Source organism: Pongo abelii, chromosome 5, assembly GCF_028885655.2.
Source record: "Pongo abelii isolate AG06213 chromosome 5, NHGRI_mPonAbe1-v2.0_pri, whole genome shotgun sequence".
In the NCBI taxonomy this organism is placed as follows: domain Eukaryota; kingdom Metazoa; phylum Chordata; class Mammalia; order Primates; family Hominidae; genus Pongo; species Pongo abelii.
In genome coordinates, this window is record NC_071990.2 from 148,574,077 (window position 1) to 148,591,276 (window position 17,200).

Genomic DNA, 17,200 nt, shown 5'->3' on the forward strand with positions numbered 1-17,200 from the left:
AAAAAACAAACAACCCCATCAAAAAGTGGGCGAAGGATATGAACAGACACTTCTCGAAAGAAGACATTTATGCAGCCAACAGACACATGAAAAAATGTTCATCATCACTGGCCATCAGAGAAATGCAAATCAAAACCACAATGAGATACCATCTCACACCAGTTAGAATGGTGATCATTAAAAAGTCAGGAAACAGATGCTGGAGAGGATGTGGAGAAATAGGAACACTTTTACACTGTTGGTGGGACTGTAAACTAGTTCAACCATTGTGGAACGCAGTGTGGCAATTCCTCAAGGATCTAGAACTAGAAATACCATTTGACCCAGCGATCCCATTACTGGGTATATACCCAAAGAATTATAAATCATGCTACTATAAAGACACATGCACACGTATGTTTACTGCAGCACTATTCACAACAGCAAAGACTTGGAACCAACCCAAATGTCCATCCATGATAGACTGGATAAAGAAAATGTGGCACATATACACCATGGAATACTATGCAGCCATAAAAAAGGATGAGTTCATGTCCTTTGCAGGGACATGGATGAAGCTGGAAACCATCATTCTGAGCAAACTGTCACAAGGACAGAAAACCAAACACTAATAAACTAATAAAAAAAAATTTTTTAAGTCAAAAAACAACAGAGGCTGGCGAGGTTGTGGGGAAAAGGAACACTTTTACACTATTGGTGGGAATGTAAATTAGTTCAACCATTGTGGAAGCCAGTGTGGCAATTTCTCAAAGACCTAGAGGCAGAAATATCATTCAACCCAGCAATCCCATTACTAGGTATATACCCAAAGGAATATAAATCATTCTGTTATAAAGATGTATTCTCCCTTTTCAATCTCCAAGTTCTCTTCTTCCTTCCATTATCACAAAATAACAGATTTTGTTTAGAAATAATATAGCATGCTTCTAGAATATACTCTTATCTTAAAATGGATAAAGCTTCATGTCTTAGAATTCAGCTCAGCCAAATTAATATGTCAGTAGACCCACACTAGATAAGGAGGGCTGGCCTTCAAAAAGGAGCTGATCTCTTGTTTTCCTGCAGCTCAGTCTAGTAGAAAAGACAAACCTGTACAGACATAAATGCATTTTTAGTGTATTAAACATGCAGTGATTGAGTTAAAGGGAAAAAACTAATAATAACTCATTGCTTGGCTCCCCACTGAGCTTTCCTGCTCAAGATACTTTATTGTATGACAAGCTACGATAGGGAAATACAAAATGTAAAATAATGTGATTTGAGTTACAGTTATCTATTAATATAGTAAAGCCTTAGAAAAATCTCTTAATTTCTTGGGGCCTCACTTTTCTCATCTTTGAAACTAGGGTAATGACTATATGTACAACTACTGAGCTCATAGGGGTGCAAGGCTCTAATGAGATAATGTTCCTGAAAACCTTTTAAATGTGCTATAATGCAAAAGTTATTTTCATTAACACCATTAGCATCAAAGTGTAAATTATTGTGAATTTCACAAGTCTATTTGAATTTTACACTTATTCCATTTGCACCAGAAACCATCTTCAGTTCACCATTTTAAAAAGTCAACCTAGTCTTAAAAGAGTACTATACAAAGATCTTGATTCACAAACATAATGGCTGCTGTTCTTCATCTGAAAGTCATAGTCATACCCTAAAGTTAAGATCAGTATGTGATCCACAGTGTCAAGTCCTCTGTAGCCTAAATATTGGAGGCTTTTCAGAATATGTTGTATTTACTCTTTCAGACCACATTAATTATTTTTATTTTATTTGTTAATAATGTAATTATAATTACAAAACAATAGAAGTTCTCCCAACTGACCTCTAGTAAACAGACGCCTCTTGCCCATAGCTATCTGTTAAAGGATGAAAGCTCACAGCTAATATTCCTGGGATGTTGACATTCTGTTTCTACCAGTGAGTTATATGCTTACTAAGAGTCACTCACGCTTGTTCCTACCTCTTGCATCCAGAAGTGACATAAAATTATTTTTCATTTTGGCTCAGCATATATGGCTACTGCACTCAGGGTACCTAACTCAGTGTTGACTATACGGTAAGTCTGAGTCACTGCATTTTTTTTAATAAACTACTTTCAGGTAACTTTAGAAAATGTAAGATAAAGACTTAAAATCGACATCAATTCCTTTGTCATTTTCAGGCACTTTGCTAGAGCTGGCTACATTTGCAATTTATCTTTTTTTTTCTTTGTTTTGAACTCATCAGCCAATTTTCAAAGCAATTTGAATTCACTTTTTGTATAAGTCTTCAGGAAAACATTCTGTCAAGGGCCCTGGGACAATCCAGATAAATGATACTCCTGCATTCCTCTCATACTAATCACACATTTGTGAATCTGTCTCAAAGAATGCATTCCTGTGCCAAGCTGCCCTTAGCACAGCCCTGAAGCTGCTGCTATCCTTTCTGTCCCTCCTTCATGAGTTATCATTTTATCCTGTCTTGCTCTCCTGCCAAACTGACATTCCTCCTGAGATTCTGTTCTCAGAGCAATTCTGTTCAAAATTTGGGATATCAAGAAGAATGAAATTACTAATCTTTTTTGTCATCCTCCTTACTGTTATCCCCAGATATTTGTATGTTTCTATTTTCCCACTTACAATTTAGATCACTTGTAAACATACATACGATGGAGTTTTGGCAAATTTTGAGCTTACCCTGTGGATTACCTTCTGGTTGCCGTCAGGTTTTCCAAAACTCACACATAATGTGAAAGAAAAGAACAAAATTGGGTAGCAATCATTGTATGGTCCAGCCGTGAAATAATGGGTTTTATAACTTCCTCTAAACTAAACTAGAATAAGAAAAAATCATAAATAAGATTACAATTTGGGGCAACCCACTCGGGTCCCCTTCCACACTGTGGAAGTTTTGTTCTTTCACTCTGTAAGAAATCTTGCTGCGAACAAACAAAAAAAGAGATTACAATTTGATTGATAGCTCAGTATCAGTGATATGGTAGAAAAGAAATACCAAACAGGAAGACAGAAGCTTTGGTTTTCCAGTAGCTTTTTATATTTGCTGGAACGTGAAATAATGAGGGGTTTGTTACAAAAATATATATGAGGAAAAAAAACAAAGAGAATCTTTGCTAATCTTGTAACAGGTATAGTCTGGATGTCAAAGGAGAGGAAAGATGATTTAGGGTCCAAAGTCATTTTACTAACAACATTAACTTGTCACTCTCTAGTTAGACAGTCTCTTGCCAATATGATGACTCAGTTCCTCTCTGAGTCTCTACTGCTGGATATTGTTTAGTTTCTGCTTAGTCACGACGTCTGTACTTTGAACTTGAATGTACTGGCAGCCTCTACATATTTATAGCCTTTCATGACAAATGTCATCTTAAAGTCTTTGATATCTGTCTTCTGAGTCGTTTTCAACATCAGCCTTCACCCTTCACTATTAACTGGAACAATTTTATATATATATATGTATTTTGCATTGAAATTCTCCAAGGAAGAGAATTTGATGTGTTAGTCACTATCATTTAGCTTTGGCCAAGCTCTTATGCCAGACTATCTTGGGCTGCTGCTGGCCAGGAGGTAGAGCATCATCAATTTCCCAACCTTCATTTGACCTAATCAGCTGCTGCTGCTGGGGCAAAATCATGTGGTAATTGCTAGTGACCAAGAGTTCATTGATTTGTCCCTTTTTTTTTTAAGTTCCTACTCTGTTGGGTATTATTCTAGATGTTGAGGAAACAGCAGTGAATAAAACAAACAAAATGATAAGATTCTGGCAGGAATAAAAATTTACCCCAGATGCTACAAATTTAAGGGTTTTGATGAAAGAGCTACTTATATATGGTGGAAAATGTTTAGGAAATAAACAGGGGAAATTGAGAGACCCCAAGACCAGCAACAGTGAGAAGCTACTACCACATCCAATGTTGAAGTGGCAGGCGGTACACGGTACAGAACTCAATGAGATTTTCAGACGTTGAGTGAGAGCTGCCTGGAAGTCATGAGGAATAGTACTGTTCAAAGACAAGAACACTGAGGGAAGATACATCCCAATATCTCTCTCCTCTCTCATTCCATTCTCCAACCAGAACTTTCCATTGGCCAACCGAGAGAGAAATATGAGAGCAAGGAGACCAAGGTGATATAGCCTTTGGCCTCTGAGAATATAGTGCAGAGCTAAGAAGTGCAGAAAATGGATAGGATGGCGTTAACTGAGAAATCATTTCACAGGGACCTTACCATCAAGTGGAGTAAACAGTTAAAAACAATTAAACTGAAGTAACAATATCAAACAATATAATTTGGATGAATATAAGCACAATAATGAAAAAGGTGGGGGAAAGGGGATAGAAAGTGATTTTCAAGAAAAATTATCTTAGAATATTGGAAAAACACATCAGGCACAGTGGCTTATGCCTGTAATCACAACATTTTGGGAGGCTGAGGTGAGAGGATTGCTTGAACCCAGGAGTTCAAGACCAGCCTGGGCAACATAGACAAGCGTTGTCTCTACAAAAAAAAATTTTTTTTTAAATCAGCTGGATGTGATGGCATGTGCCTGTATTCCTAGCTACTCAGGAGGCTGAAATGGGAGGATCACTCGAGCCTGGGAGGTCAAGGCTGCAGTGAGCTATGACCATGCCACTGTACTCCAGCCTACGTGACAGCAAGAGACTCTATCTTTAAAAATAGAAATAAAGGAAAAAAAAGAGCACATGTGGACAAATTTTTGTCAATTTAATGGAGATAAAAGATTCATGTTTCAGAATTTTATATTTTGGAGTAGTTGATACACAAAAAGAATGTATAAAATATATGCAAGTGATGAACATAAAAATAAAGCAAAAAACTAAATATCAATGCTATTCATCATCCTTTCCTTCTTCCTCACTCTTCATCAGCAGGACCTACTAGCCTGAGTTTTCATTTTTAATCACATCTTTACGTTTCTTTTTAATATATTTTCAGTGTTGCTTATTTTTGAAATTTATAAAATGTATATCTTATATTCTTGTGTTTTGCTTTTTTCACTCAATATTACTTTTTAATATTCACCCATGTTGATTCACATTGCTGTAGTTCATCTTCACTGCTGAATAGATGTTCCATTATATGAATATTCTATAATATATTCATCAATTTTTCTAAGAACATTGTGTTATTACCAGTTTGTTGCTAATATGATGCTGATACAAATATTCCTGTACCTATCTTTAGATATAAGAGCAAGTATTTCTTTATAATATATAGCACATGCAGGAATAGAATTGCTCAGTTATGGGGTTCATGAATTTTTAATTTTTTTTTTTTGAGCCAGAGTTTTGCTCTTGTTGCCCAGGCTGGAGTGCAATGGCGTGATCTCAGCTCACCACAACCTCTGCCTCCCGGGTTCAAGTGATTCTCCTGCCTCAGCCTCCCAAGTAGCTGGGATTACAGGCATGTGCCACCATGCCTGGCTCATTTTGTATTTTTAGTAGAGACGGGGTTTCTCCATGTTGGTCAGGCTGGTCCTGAACTCCTGACCTCAGATGATCCACCCACCTTGGCCTCCCAAAGTGCTAGGATTACAGGCTTGAGCCACCATGCCCAGCCATGCATTTTCAACCTTACAAAATAGTGCCAACTTGTTTTTGAAAGTATGATTATACCTTGTATAGACTCTCTCTGGCAACATTTAAGAGTTCCCTTGATTCCCATACTTGCTATCACTACGTATGTAAGATTTTGTATATCAGTAGAGCAAATGTGTAATAATAACTAATTGCACTTTTAAATTGCACTACCATAATGAGGTTTATTGTTGTTTTATGTGATTAATGACCACTGTGCTTCCCCTTCTGTGAAATACCTGTTCATATACTTTGCTGAATTTTCTATTGGATTGTTATTTGAATTTTCTTTTTACTTCATAGGACTTCTTTATATATTATAAATACTAATTCTTAATTTATTTCTGTGTTGCAAATATCTTAGTTTGGGGCTTTGTAGTTTTCTTGATGAAATCTTTTGATAAATAGAGATTCTTCTTTTCAATGTTGAATTTATCAGTGTTTTATTTTTCAGCTGTGAGCTGTTTTCCTGCTTTCGCTATGCTGAGATTACAGATATTCTCTTGTATTGCCTTCTAAAACAGCAATAAGCAAACTGCAGCTCACATTTGTAAATACAGTGTATGGAAACACATCCACATCCATTCTTTTGTATAATATCTATGCCACCTTTGCATTGCAAGAACAGAGTCGATAGTTTGTGACCATATGGTCCACAAAGCCAAAAACTTTTACTCTCTGATTAGTTAGGAATAAGTGTGCTGATCTGGTTCTAAAAGATTATTAGATAGTAGATCTTTTCCTCCCGGATCTAGTGTGGCAATTATTATATATCAAGTTTTCATACATGTGTAGGTCTCTCTATGGGCTCTCTTCTCTTCTATTGGTCTGTGTATCCACCTCTGTGTCATTTCAACACTGAGTTAACACAGCATTATAGGAAAACTTGGCATCAGGTAAACCAAATTCTCACACTGTAATCGTCTTCAAGAATATTTTCCCTTTACTCGGATATTCACTCTTCCATAAAATTTTAGCTTTTGTTCAGACAGTTGCATGGGAAATACAACAGATGTTTTGATTAATATATAGATTAGGTTAATCTGTAGATCAGTGTTGTCATTTTTATTACTTTGATTACTAACCATGAAGATGCTATATGTTTATGTGTTCATTTTTACGCACACGCGCACACACATACACGGTCTTTAATGTCTTTTAATAAGGTTTAAATTTTTTCAATAGGGTTTGCACATCTTTGATTTATTTGTATATATGTTAATTGTGTAATGCTGAATGTTATCTCTTTAATTGACTTTTAAACACCATTGCTACTTTTAGATATTCATCTTACATCCAAGAACCTTATTAAACTTGTATTATTTCTAATAATTTGCCTGTATATCCTTTTGGCTTTACTACGTACAAAAGTAATGATAGTTTTGCTTTTTCCTTTTCAATAATTTTAGATTAGATTTCCTTCTCAAATGCACAACTTACAATGTTAAGGACAATAATAAATAGAAGCAGTGATGATGCTTAGTTGTCTCAGTCCTCATTTTAGTATTTCATTATTGAATATAAATGCTTACTGCAGATTTTTGATAGATCCATTTGTCAGGTTAGAAAGGATGCCTTCTATTCCAAAATTTCAGGATTTTTTATTATGAATGAATTTTATAAAATGTTTTGCTGTGCATAGTAATCATTTTCCCCTTAATCTGTTAATATAGTACTTATATTACCTAATGTTAAAGTACATTTGCATGGCTGGGATGCATATACAAATTAAAAGTCTTTATATGGACTTGTTGTTACCACTTGTCTAGCTTTAGAAAATGTGGTGAAAGTGTGCCTTTCTTTTTACTAGGCTCTGGAATAACATATATTATTGCTGGTATGTTTTCTTATTTGTTTTGTAGATGTCACTCAGAAATCATCTTGGCCTTGCATTTTCTTTTTGGGAAGATTTTTAATTATTAATTCAATTTCTTTTATGGTTATAAATCTATTCAAGATTTCTATTTCTTCTTGAATCAGTTTTACATTTTCCTCCTAGATTTGTCTATTCCACCTACAGTTTTAATTTTGAGTTTAAAGTTTTTCAGCGTTTTCACTTATCTTTTAACTCTGTTTTGTCTCTAATGAGATACCTTTTTTATATTTCATATTGTTTATCTAACTCTTTTTTCTTTTTGCACATCAATTATGTCAATGTTTGGATGATTTTATTTTTTTTCTTTTTTTCTTTTTTTTTGCTTTTTTTCATTTTTTTTGCTTTTATTAATTCTTTTATTAACTAAGCGATGTTTCCTTTTTCATTGACTTATACTCCTGTCTATATTATATGCTATCCTCTATTTTGAATTTGTTCAATTGTTCTCTTTCAAACATTTAACATGGATTATTCAAAGATTGTTTTTCATTTCTAACAGTGTGAGATTTTTGAAAATTATTCTGTAAATATTGATTTCTTGATTAACTGTATTGTGGTCAGAAATACAGTTTGTATAATTTTGATTTATTAAAATTTGTTGAGATTTACTTGCTCTATGGTGAAAAAACTCTATCATACCGGTCCCCTGATATTTATTGATGCTTGATTTATGATTTTAAATATGATTTATTTCCAAAAGTGTTCTTTGTGGTCTTGAAAAACATGTCTATTTTCCAATGGAAAAATATTTTGCATGTTTGCTAGATTATGCTTCTTTATTGTATTATTCAAATGTTTCATATACTTGCATTGTTCAATTATCAATGACAGGGAGTGGTGTTAAAATCTCCCACTATGATCCTGGATATTTCTATTTTTCCCTGTAATTTTGTCAATTTTTTGCTTCATATGCTTTTAATCTCTGCTATTATATATATATATTTGTTGTTGTTGTTGTTGTTGTTGTTGTTGTTGTTGTTGAGACGGAGTCTGGCTCTGTCGCCCAGGGTGGAGTGCAGTGGCGCGATCTCGGCTCACTGCAAGCTCCGCCTTCCAGGTTCACGCCATTCTCCTGCCCCAACCTCCCCAGTAGCTGGGACTGCAGGCGCCTGCCGCCACGCCCGGCTAATTTTTTGTATTTTTAGTAGAGACGGGGTTTCACCGTGTTAGCCAGGAATCTCTGCTATTATATTCTTAAGAAGTATTATATTCTCCTAGTGGATTCAAACTTGCATTAATACATAATGATACTCTTGATCTCAAATGTTTCTGTCTTAAGGTCTTAAGGTCTATGTTGTCTTATACTATTACACTAGAACAATATGAAATTGATGTTTTTTTAGGTTAACAAGTGGCAGATTTATAGAGTTCAATCCAATAGCCTTATCAGTTTTCTCTTTTTTCTCTGTGTGCTTTTGTATTAGTTATGTCTCTAATAAACAGCATGTAGCTTGATCTTTTAAAAGCATCCATACAACAACCTATGCCAGTTCATAGTGTTTCCTGATATATTTGGATTTCTTCTTATTGCTTTATTTTGTATTTTCTCTTTGTCTCAATTTTTGTGATTTTTTTCTTGTTAAATTAGGAAAAAAAACTTCAGAGAAAATACATTTAACACAGTTTATTTGAGTAGAAGATGATTCATGCATGAGGCAGCACTCAGAACCAGAAGGGGTTCAGAGAGCTCAGCTGCAGTAGCATGGGCAGCAGGCTTTGACAGGCTGACGTGGAAGGAAGGCAAAGAAAATCTATTTGATGGCTTAGAGTGGAAAATCCCTACGAAGAGGTTAGTTGGTGGCTTCTGACGGGTAAAGTCTCTAGTTTTGTTGTACTGCTTATATTGTGCATTGGTTTGCTTATGTAAAAATCTAAAATGCTGAGGCTGTGCCAGTTTACTGACCCTCCAATTAGAATTGTTTTGGCTGGGCACGGTGGCTCACGCCCGTAATCCCAGCACTTTGGAAAGCCAAGGTAGGTGGATCACAAGGTCAGGAGATCAAGACCATCCTGGCCAACATGGTGAAACCTGGTCTCTACTAAAAATATAAAAATTAGCTGGGCATGGCGGCGTGTTCCTGTAATCCTAGCTACTCAGGAGGCGGAGGCAGTAAAATCGCTTAAACCCGGGAGGCGGAGGGTGCAGTGAGCCAAAATCGCACCACTGCACTCCAGCCTGGCAACAGAGCGAGACTCCATCTCAAAAAAAAAAAAAAAAAAAAGAAAGAATTTTTCTACAATTGCCATGTTTTAGATTGATTGGGTTTTTTTCCCCCATTTTCTTTTTTTCTTTTATAATTTTGGAATATAAACATTCAGTTTTTCTTTCTTAGTGATTACCCTTGAAATTTTAATATGCATACTTAGCAAAGTCTAACTGTGATCGGTATACTTACCCTCAGCCTAAGAACAAAAGAACCTTCTAAGCTAATCCCAATCATTCCCTCACTGTTTGCTGCTGTTGTTTCCCAAACATTTAGCTCTTCATTGTGTTGTTTCTACTCTACAAGTTGGGCATTACTATTATTATTGATTCATGATTACTTTATAAATTTCTCCTTCTAGAATACTGATTAGATACCTATTTGCCATTATTTCAATTTCTATGTTTACCAACTCCTCTTATTTTCCAACTATTGGCCTCTGCCTTCTGCATTCCATAAAAATTTTCCAGATCTATATTACAATTCATGAATTTTCCATTTAGATGCTTCTAATACACTATGCAACACTTTAGTTAAGTTTTACATTCGTTTGTTATGGTTTTCAATTTTAAAATTTCTAGAGGTGAATGCTTTCTTAATCATGCAGCTTAACCCTTGTAGCCCCAAAACTGGAGTTTCTCCTCCCAGGCTAACAGTGATTTCTACTCAGTGTTTATGCTGTGGCCCAGAATGCAATAGGCTCAACACTTTCTACTGCTTTCATTTCCATTTATTTACCCCACCAAAATACTGGTGTGTAGTCTAACAGATAGTCTGTATTTATTTGTTTAAAAGCAACCCTGAATTATAATTCTAGATAATATTAACATAAGCAAAGGAGATAAAAACTTGGCCTAACGGCTACTAAGAATAACTACAAGTTTATTGTGCTAAAAAATGGTATGATATTGATGCAAAAAGCAACAAAGCTGACCTACAGACCAGGATTTCTGTGAGATACATTTATATCTCAGAATTTAATACATAATAAAGATGACATGCAAATCAGATGGTTCCATAAATTATGATAGGAAAATTGCTCATTATGGAGAAAAATTCACACCTATTACCACATAAAAGGATGGAATTCAGATATATTACAGAAATAAATCAAGGAAAACTATAAAGATAGAAGGTAATGTGCCCTAGGGTAAGGGAAGAACTTCTTAAAACTCCAAAGACATCAATTAATTGATTTAATCACATCGAAATAAAGAATTTAAGTGAATAAAGTTAAGAGAATGATTTCACAGAGATTTTCTGTATCTAAAACCACAAGACAAATATTATGCAGAATATACATATGAGAGGAAACTCATTTTTTTAAAAAAGCATAGGAATCTCAAATTTTAAAAATAGGGTAAGGGTGTTATAAACTTGATTTCAACCAAAACTTTTTTCTCTTATTTTCTTGTATCATTTTCTCCACCCACTGCTCGGCAGAATTCATTGCCTCAGGGAAGGAAGAACGCAGCAGAAAAGCAGAGAAAAATACTAGGTTGGTGTCAAAAGCACAACTATGAAATACATAACTTTTAGGGCATAAAACATTATATTTGGAAAACCAGATGAAACTCCAGGCTTCCTTGTCCTCAAACCATACAAAGATGGCAGGCATGCAAGGAACAAGGAAAGTCATGGCAGAAACAGAGCTTATGTGATGTCAGGCTCCTGAGCTGGGTGTTCTGTTGGAAAGTCCCACAAAGAATTAGGAATTCAAGACCAGACCAAACTGGGCCCCTATCCCCAGGGGACAATCTGGAGCCAGCAAGATCCCAGTGTTCCTGTTTCTCAGCCTGGCTCCCTAGAACAGCACTACAGACAGGCCTAAGGCTACCTCCCAGTGCACTTTGTAGCCCTACGAGGGTCAGGAGGTTCCCTTACGTCTGAGAGCAGAGCAGAAGCAGCTGCTCCAAGAGCCCTTAGTCAGATCAAGGTAAAACACCACGGGGCTCACGGTCACAGTGGGAATGGGATGCTGTAGATGCACCTGTGTGGATGCAGAATGATTTCAAGGACCGGCCTCCCTCTTTCCCTAAGTCCTTGCCTTCTATCATAGACAAACCCAGAGAAAGGGAGGGGAACCCCACTAGACTAGCCGTTCTCAACAGGGAACTATTTTGCCTCTCAGCAGATATTTGGCAATGTCTGAAGATGTGTCTGGTTGTTACAACTGGGAGGTGCTGCTGGTATCTGGCAGACATGGGTCAGGGATGCTCCTAAATATTCTATAATACACAGCTTCCTAAATAATTACCCAGCCCCGAATCTCAGTAGTGTCAAGGCTGAGAAACTCTGCCTAAACTGAGATTAGGTTTTAATCACATGGCAAAATAAAGATTTATAATAAAAATTATGTTCATTTATTTAAAAGTAAAGAAAATTGCATGGAATTTTCACTAGTTCATGGAATAAAATGTGCATCCACTTTTTTATGCAAAGGAATGTATTATTTCTCTAATATAAAATAATCAACACTCATCATTTCCAGATTTAATGAAGAGGTTTTTGGGGCAAGAAAAGCTTAAGTAACTTTAAAGGAAGACAAAGTACTATACCTGGCACATGAGGAGGAAAGAGAAATGGAAGCAGGAAGGCAGATGCCAGAAGCTTACAATAATATCCTAAGCCGAGGAGAGGAGGAAAGCAGGGGAGAGGGAAGTTTTGTGCAGCTGAGTCATCCGTGGAACATCATTCAGAGGAGAAGTTGCTTCTAACCAACAACAAGGGGGCCATGAGCATTTTCAGAGAGGTGAGATGGGCTCTCTTCCAAACTCTACACATAAAGTTTACTAAGAATATAGTATGAGAACCCCAACCAACAAACTGGCTAGGTTGAATGTCAGCAAAGGAAAAAATGGGAAATGTTTTCAAAAATAGCATGAATGAAAGCAAAGGTCAAAATCAACGAAGAGAACACAGAAAGGAGGAAGGAAAGGAGAAAAAGATCTAGAAACAATTACTATGGATAATAAGCAAATCAGTCTTATGTTAATGACATGCCCAAGTGTTCCATTTTTATGCAAAAGGAAATAACTGTGAAGTATCACCAGCATAAACACTAATTAAAAGAGATTAAATGTCTTGGGATGAAATGTCGTAACATAACACACTGTCAGTTTGTGGTGTTCTCAAAATGTTAATGACCTCTAACTTCAGCTGTTTCCAATACCCACGATCTCAAGGGAAAGAAACCTCAGCTGCAGGACTCCCGGGGGGAGCTCAGAGCTTTGTCCCATCTCCTTGCTGTTAGTAGATAAAGTTTCATTGAAAACGAGTCGATGACATTTGCCCATAATTCAGAAGGGACCATGTTTTCTAAAAAGGATTTTTCTCTTCCCAGAAAGTACTTGAGTTTATCTTACCATTTCAATAATGTTCCAGACCTGATTCAGTCAGTCTCAAATACCTTTTGGAATAATAGTCTTCTATTCTCTAGCAGTGACATTTCTGCAGCAACAGTGGCATGTGCAGAAAATTTAGGAAGTGAGAGTTCATCATTTTGTAAATTCATTCTGGAAAAAAAGTGTGAGTCAGGATGAATTTATAACCATTTTACCAGGACAGATCCCAGAATTCTTCCTGAACTGTTAATTTACAGTATATTCTGAGTGTCCACACCTCCTCATTTACTTTAATAAAAATCATTTGTACTTCTGATTGCCACAATTATTTTTACCTCCCAGCCAAATAAATTAGGCAAGCACCCTGTGGTCATTTCACGGATTAGTCATCCTCTCCTATCTATTCTACTGACCCAGTTTCCCTCACACAGCCACGACACGTGCTGTCCCATCTAACCAGCAACACTTTTGAACATATGAACCTCTATGTGTATGCATCTGTTGTCCAGTAATGTATGTGTCTTTGTACATCTACAGTGCATAAGTATGTACACATTTATGCTTGGTACAATTTTGCCTGCGTTTATTTGACAAATGCTTATTGAGATTTCATTAAACACAAGCCCTCAAATAAGTTCCTGATTTCAGGAAATTTCTAACATCTGGGGATGCAAGATTGGAGACAAAAGCAATAATAGGAAAAGCAATATGGGGCAGTATAGATAAGTGTCACATCTATGGTCCAATTAAAGTCCTCAGTAATTAACAAGAAGAGGAGTCCTTTAGCTGGAAACATCCGGGAAATCTTCAGGGCAGTGGGTTACACACCATGAACCCTGAAAATGTTTACAGAATGTTGATTGAGATGCACAGAATAAGACATTCTGCCTGTTATGTTAAAGGAACCGTTAATCACATGTGACTATTTAACTTGAGCTGAAATAAAAGTAAAAATTCAGTCATACTATTGAGCACATTTCAAGTGCTCAGTAGCCACATGTAGCTAATGGCTACCAAATTGCACAGTATAGAACATTTCCATCATTGCAAAAAAATCTGTTGGTGTGCTCTGTTCTAACTTGAAAAAAAATGTGATAATTATCCATAGGAAACTACAGGTGTTTTACAGATACTTGGGCAGCAATAAGCATGCCACATTTGCTGGAGCACAAGATATAAATAAAATAGTAGTGGAATAAGATTGGAAAGGGAAGTTGAAATCAAATTTCAGTGGTCCTGAATGCATTCATTCAGTCAGAGGTTTGTTTAGACCAGAGGACTGAGATTTAGAAGGATTAATCTTTGGTTATGTGTAAAATAATGACCTGAAAAGCAACCAGACAATGGGCGCTCAGCGATGGCTGCACATTAGAATCATCTGGGGAACTTTTAAAGACTTGATTGCCCAGGCCATACCCCAGATGAATTAAATCAAAATCAATGGGGGTCAACTTGTGTATCAGTATTTTTTAAATCTCCCCAGGTAATTCCAATATGCAAAAGTATTTAGAGATATTTGCTGTTTTTATGTGCACAGCATCCCTTCTCCCACTTCTGTCAAGAATAGCCTCTTTCTCCTGATGAATTTCCACTTTTTCTATCCAATCTTGGTGGACTTTCCAATCATAATAAGCTGATGCCCTGGTCACAAGACATAGCCTTGGAACCAAATCCTGGCAAATCATAATACCCCAGTTATGCTGGCTATGAGACCACATACCAGGTTTAGATTATAATCCAAATTAGGCAAATAAGAGCCTGTTCTGAGATTTTGCATGCATTTTTCTGGTTGAAAAGGCTATTTCATCTAGGAAGTCACTAACCTAAGATGATGTTAGCCTTAATATTTCTGTGATACATTCTTCTCTCTACCTCATGGCCACCATCATGGCATTGAATGGTATAAAGTCATCAACACAAGAAAATTACAAAATTCACAGATGCAAGCACAGCTAAAACATTTTGCAGTAGGAATGTCAGTGAAGACACAGAAAGAAGACCTCATGACGTTCCTTGGGCTCTTGGCAAAGTCCCTGAAGACAGCTCTATCTCTGGATTTCCCAGTTGCCTGAGCCAAGAAATTACCTAACTACTCTTTCTGCTATTGCTTAAATTTGTTTGAGATATGTTTTGGTCCTTTTAATAGTAAAATATATATATACAGAGATGTAGAATGTAGCTTTGCCAAACATGTTTGACCATAGATCCCTCTTAGAATACCTATTAACAATTTATAAAACAGTCATCTTTTTTCAAAAGTGCTACAAAGAATTGCTGAAACATGAGCACCCTGAGTATGACAACCATGGCAAGACTCAATTGTAAATCTAGAGTGAAAGATAATTGACTTAAGCTAATAGAAGCAAAGAACAACAAAGAGAATGTGTGGGAGCACAGGGGTACCTGAAAGGTAGATCAGAAAGAGAAATGAGCCTGAAGGAAGGAAACAAGGAAGGGTAGTACAAGGAGTTCTACCATCTGCATCATTACCATATCTCCACCATCTCCACATTACCTTAGTGCCTTGTATACAAACATGACCTTAACCTATGTTGACTACACCGTTCAACCTTCAGGGTTATGCGAACAGCCTCATTCTTGTGCCAGAAGGAGATCTGACTTAAGACCAATAGTAACCTAGACCACTGTACTGTAGGGTAGAGGTTTAAAGTGAAGAAAGAAAATAGTCAAAGCTCATGTATCCATGTAGTTCATTCTCTTGACTTTTCAGACTTTGGATTGCTGTTTCCTTGGTAATCCTATGGAGCATATTTATTAAGATGAACCCAGGGCCATGTCTAATTCAAAGCAGCATCTTCCCACGTGACAGGCCTCACATAGCCTTGGCTAAGTCATTTGGGCCTGCTGACTAAACCAAAGTATGTGTCTAAGAATAAGGAACACTAAAGACCGACTCTTACTAAAAAACTTAGCAAGACAGACAAAAAAATAAAAATTCCAAAAGCAAATGCACGCTCCAGTCCAGTTCACTACCCCAACTACTCTTTTTATATAACTCCCTTTTGAATCTGTTTGAAGAGTTGATCAGGCTTGGGGATTACATCTGGTCCTTGATCTCTTCTCGCCTTAAAACACAAACAACCTACTCAGCTCTTTTGCCCAGCCATCCCCAGATATGAATTAATGGGGCTTACTGTGTTTGGTGTTAATGATTCTGCATAATGACTAGAGGCCAGTGAAGCAGAGAAAATATTAGAAGAAGTAATCATAATTGGCTGGTTGAAAAAACTGGGTGGGGATCAGATCTACTCACAGGAGGTGAAATAAGGCTTTTAACAGGAAGAAAATAGCTGGTAACATAGGCATTCTTTGCACCCCGCAATCCTTCCACGGCTGATATTTCCTGTCACTTTTACTTGAGGATTCAACCTTTACCTTACACTACCTCAGGCATTTTATGTAACTTAACTCAAGCAATTTTCAGATGCCAGTCTCTATAGGATGTGTTCTGTGTTTTAAAGAAATTTTACAATATATTCCCATTTATAGATTTTAAAATGTAGGATTCTATGACAAATGATAAAGAAAAATCTCTTCCCTCATAGGAGGTTGCTTGAGATGGCCTTTGTAAGACCTCTTCCAGTTCTGATAATGAATGACAATATTTAAATGTTCAAAGATATGCACATTGTGTGAATGCCAAAAAAAAAAAAAAAATAGAGGATGGAGGATGGAGAGAATATAAGGGATTTTGCTATTTTGTTTCTAGAATCAAAAAATAGTTTTGTGCAGCCTCCCTTTGAGTTTGTTGTATAGACACATTTGTGAATAGAAAATTTAAGAGACCTTTAACATTTGAGAAATTAAGCTGCTTCAACAGTCACCATGTCAAGCACGCAATGACACTTTGTTTTCACTGAGCCTCATAGAATTGGATTACCCAACGATGAGATGAAGGTGTATGTTGTAAACAGTAACAAGCTACTTGATAATGAGAATCTTATGTTATCCCAAGTCAGGTGGGTACAGTCAAAGTCAAAGGGATTTGGATGCCCTACTGGTAAAAAAAATCTTTCCCATGTAGTCTGTCAATCCATTCATTTAAAAAACAAACAAACAAAAACAAAAACAAAAAAAACAGGCTTTGAAAAAGTATCCTATCATAACCCTGTGGATTTCAAACTGTCTTTTTCAAGTAGAAGATGTCCAAAATATGGAA

General features: G+C 36.4%; 2 long non-coding RNA genes across 7 annotated transcripts in view; one reads left to right on the plus strand and one right to left on the minus strand.

Annotated features, from left to right (window-relative positions):
* Nucleotides 1-17,200, minus strand: part of LOC112133760 (uncharacterized) — a 303,317-nt gene that overhangs the window by 156,896 nt on the left and 129,221 nt on the right. The window lies entirely within an intron of this gene.
* LOC112133759 (uncharacterized) overlaps nt 9,167-17,200 on the plus strand; it is a 49,547-nt gene continuing 41,513 nt past the window's right edge. Inside the window, exon 1 of one of the 2 annotated variants that reach the window (XR_002915357.3) lies at nt 9,167-9,261. This is a non-coding gene — a long non-coding RNA (uncharacterized LOC112133759). Of the gene's footprint in view, nt 9,262-12,255; nt 12,429-17,200 lie in introns of those variants that run through there. The other variant, XR_008526523.2, reaches the window with a different exon arrangement.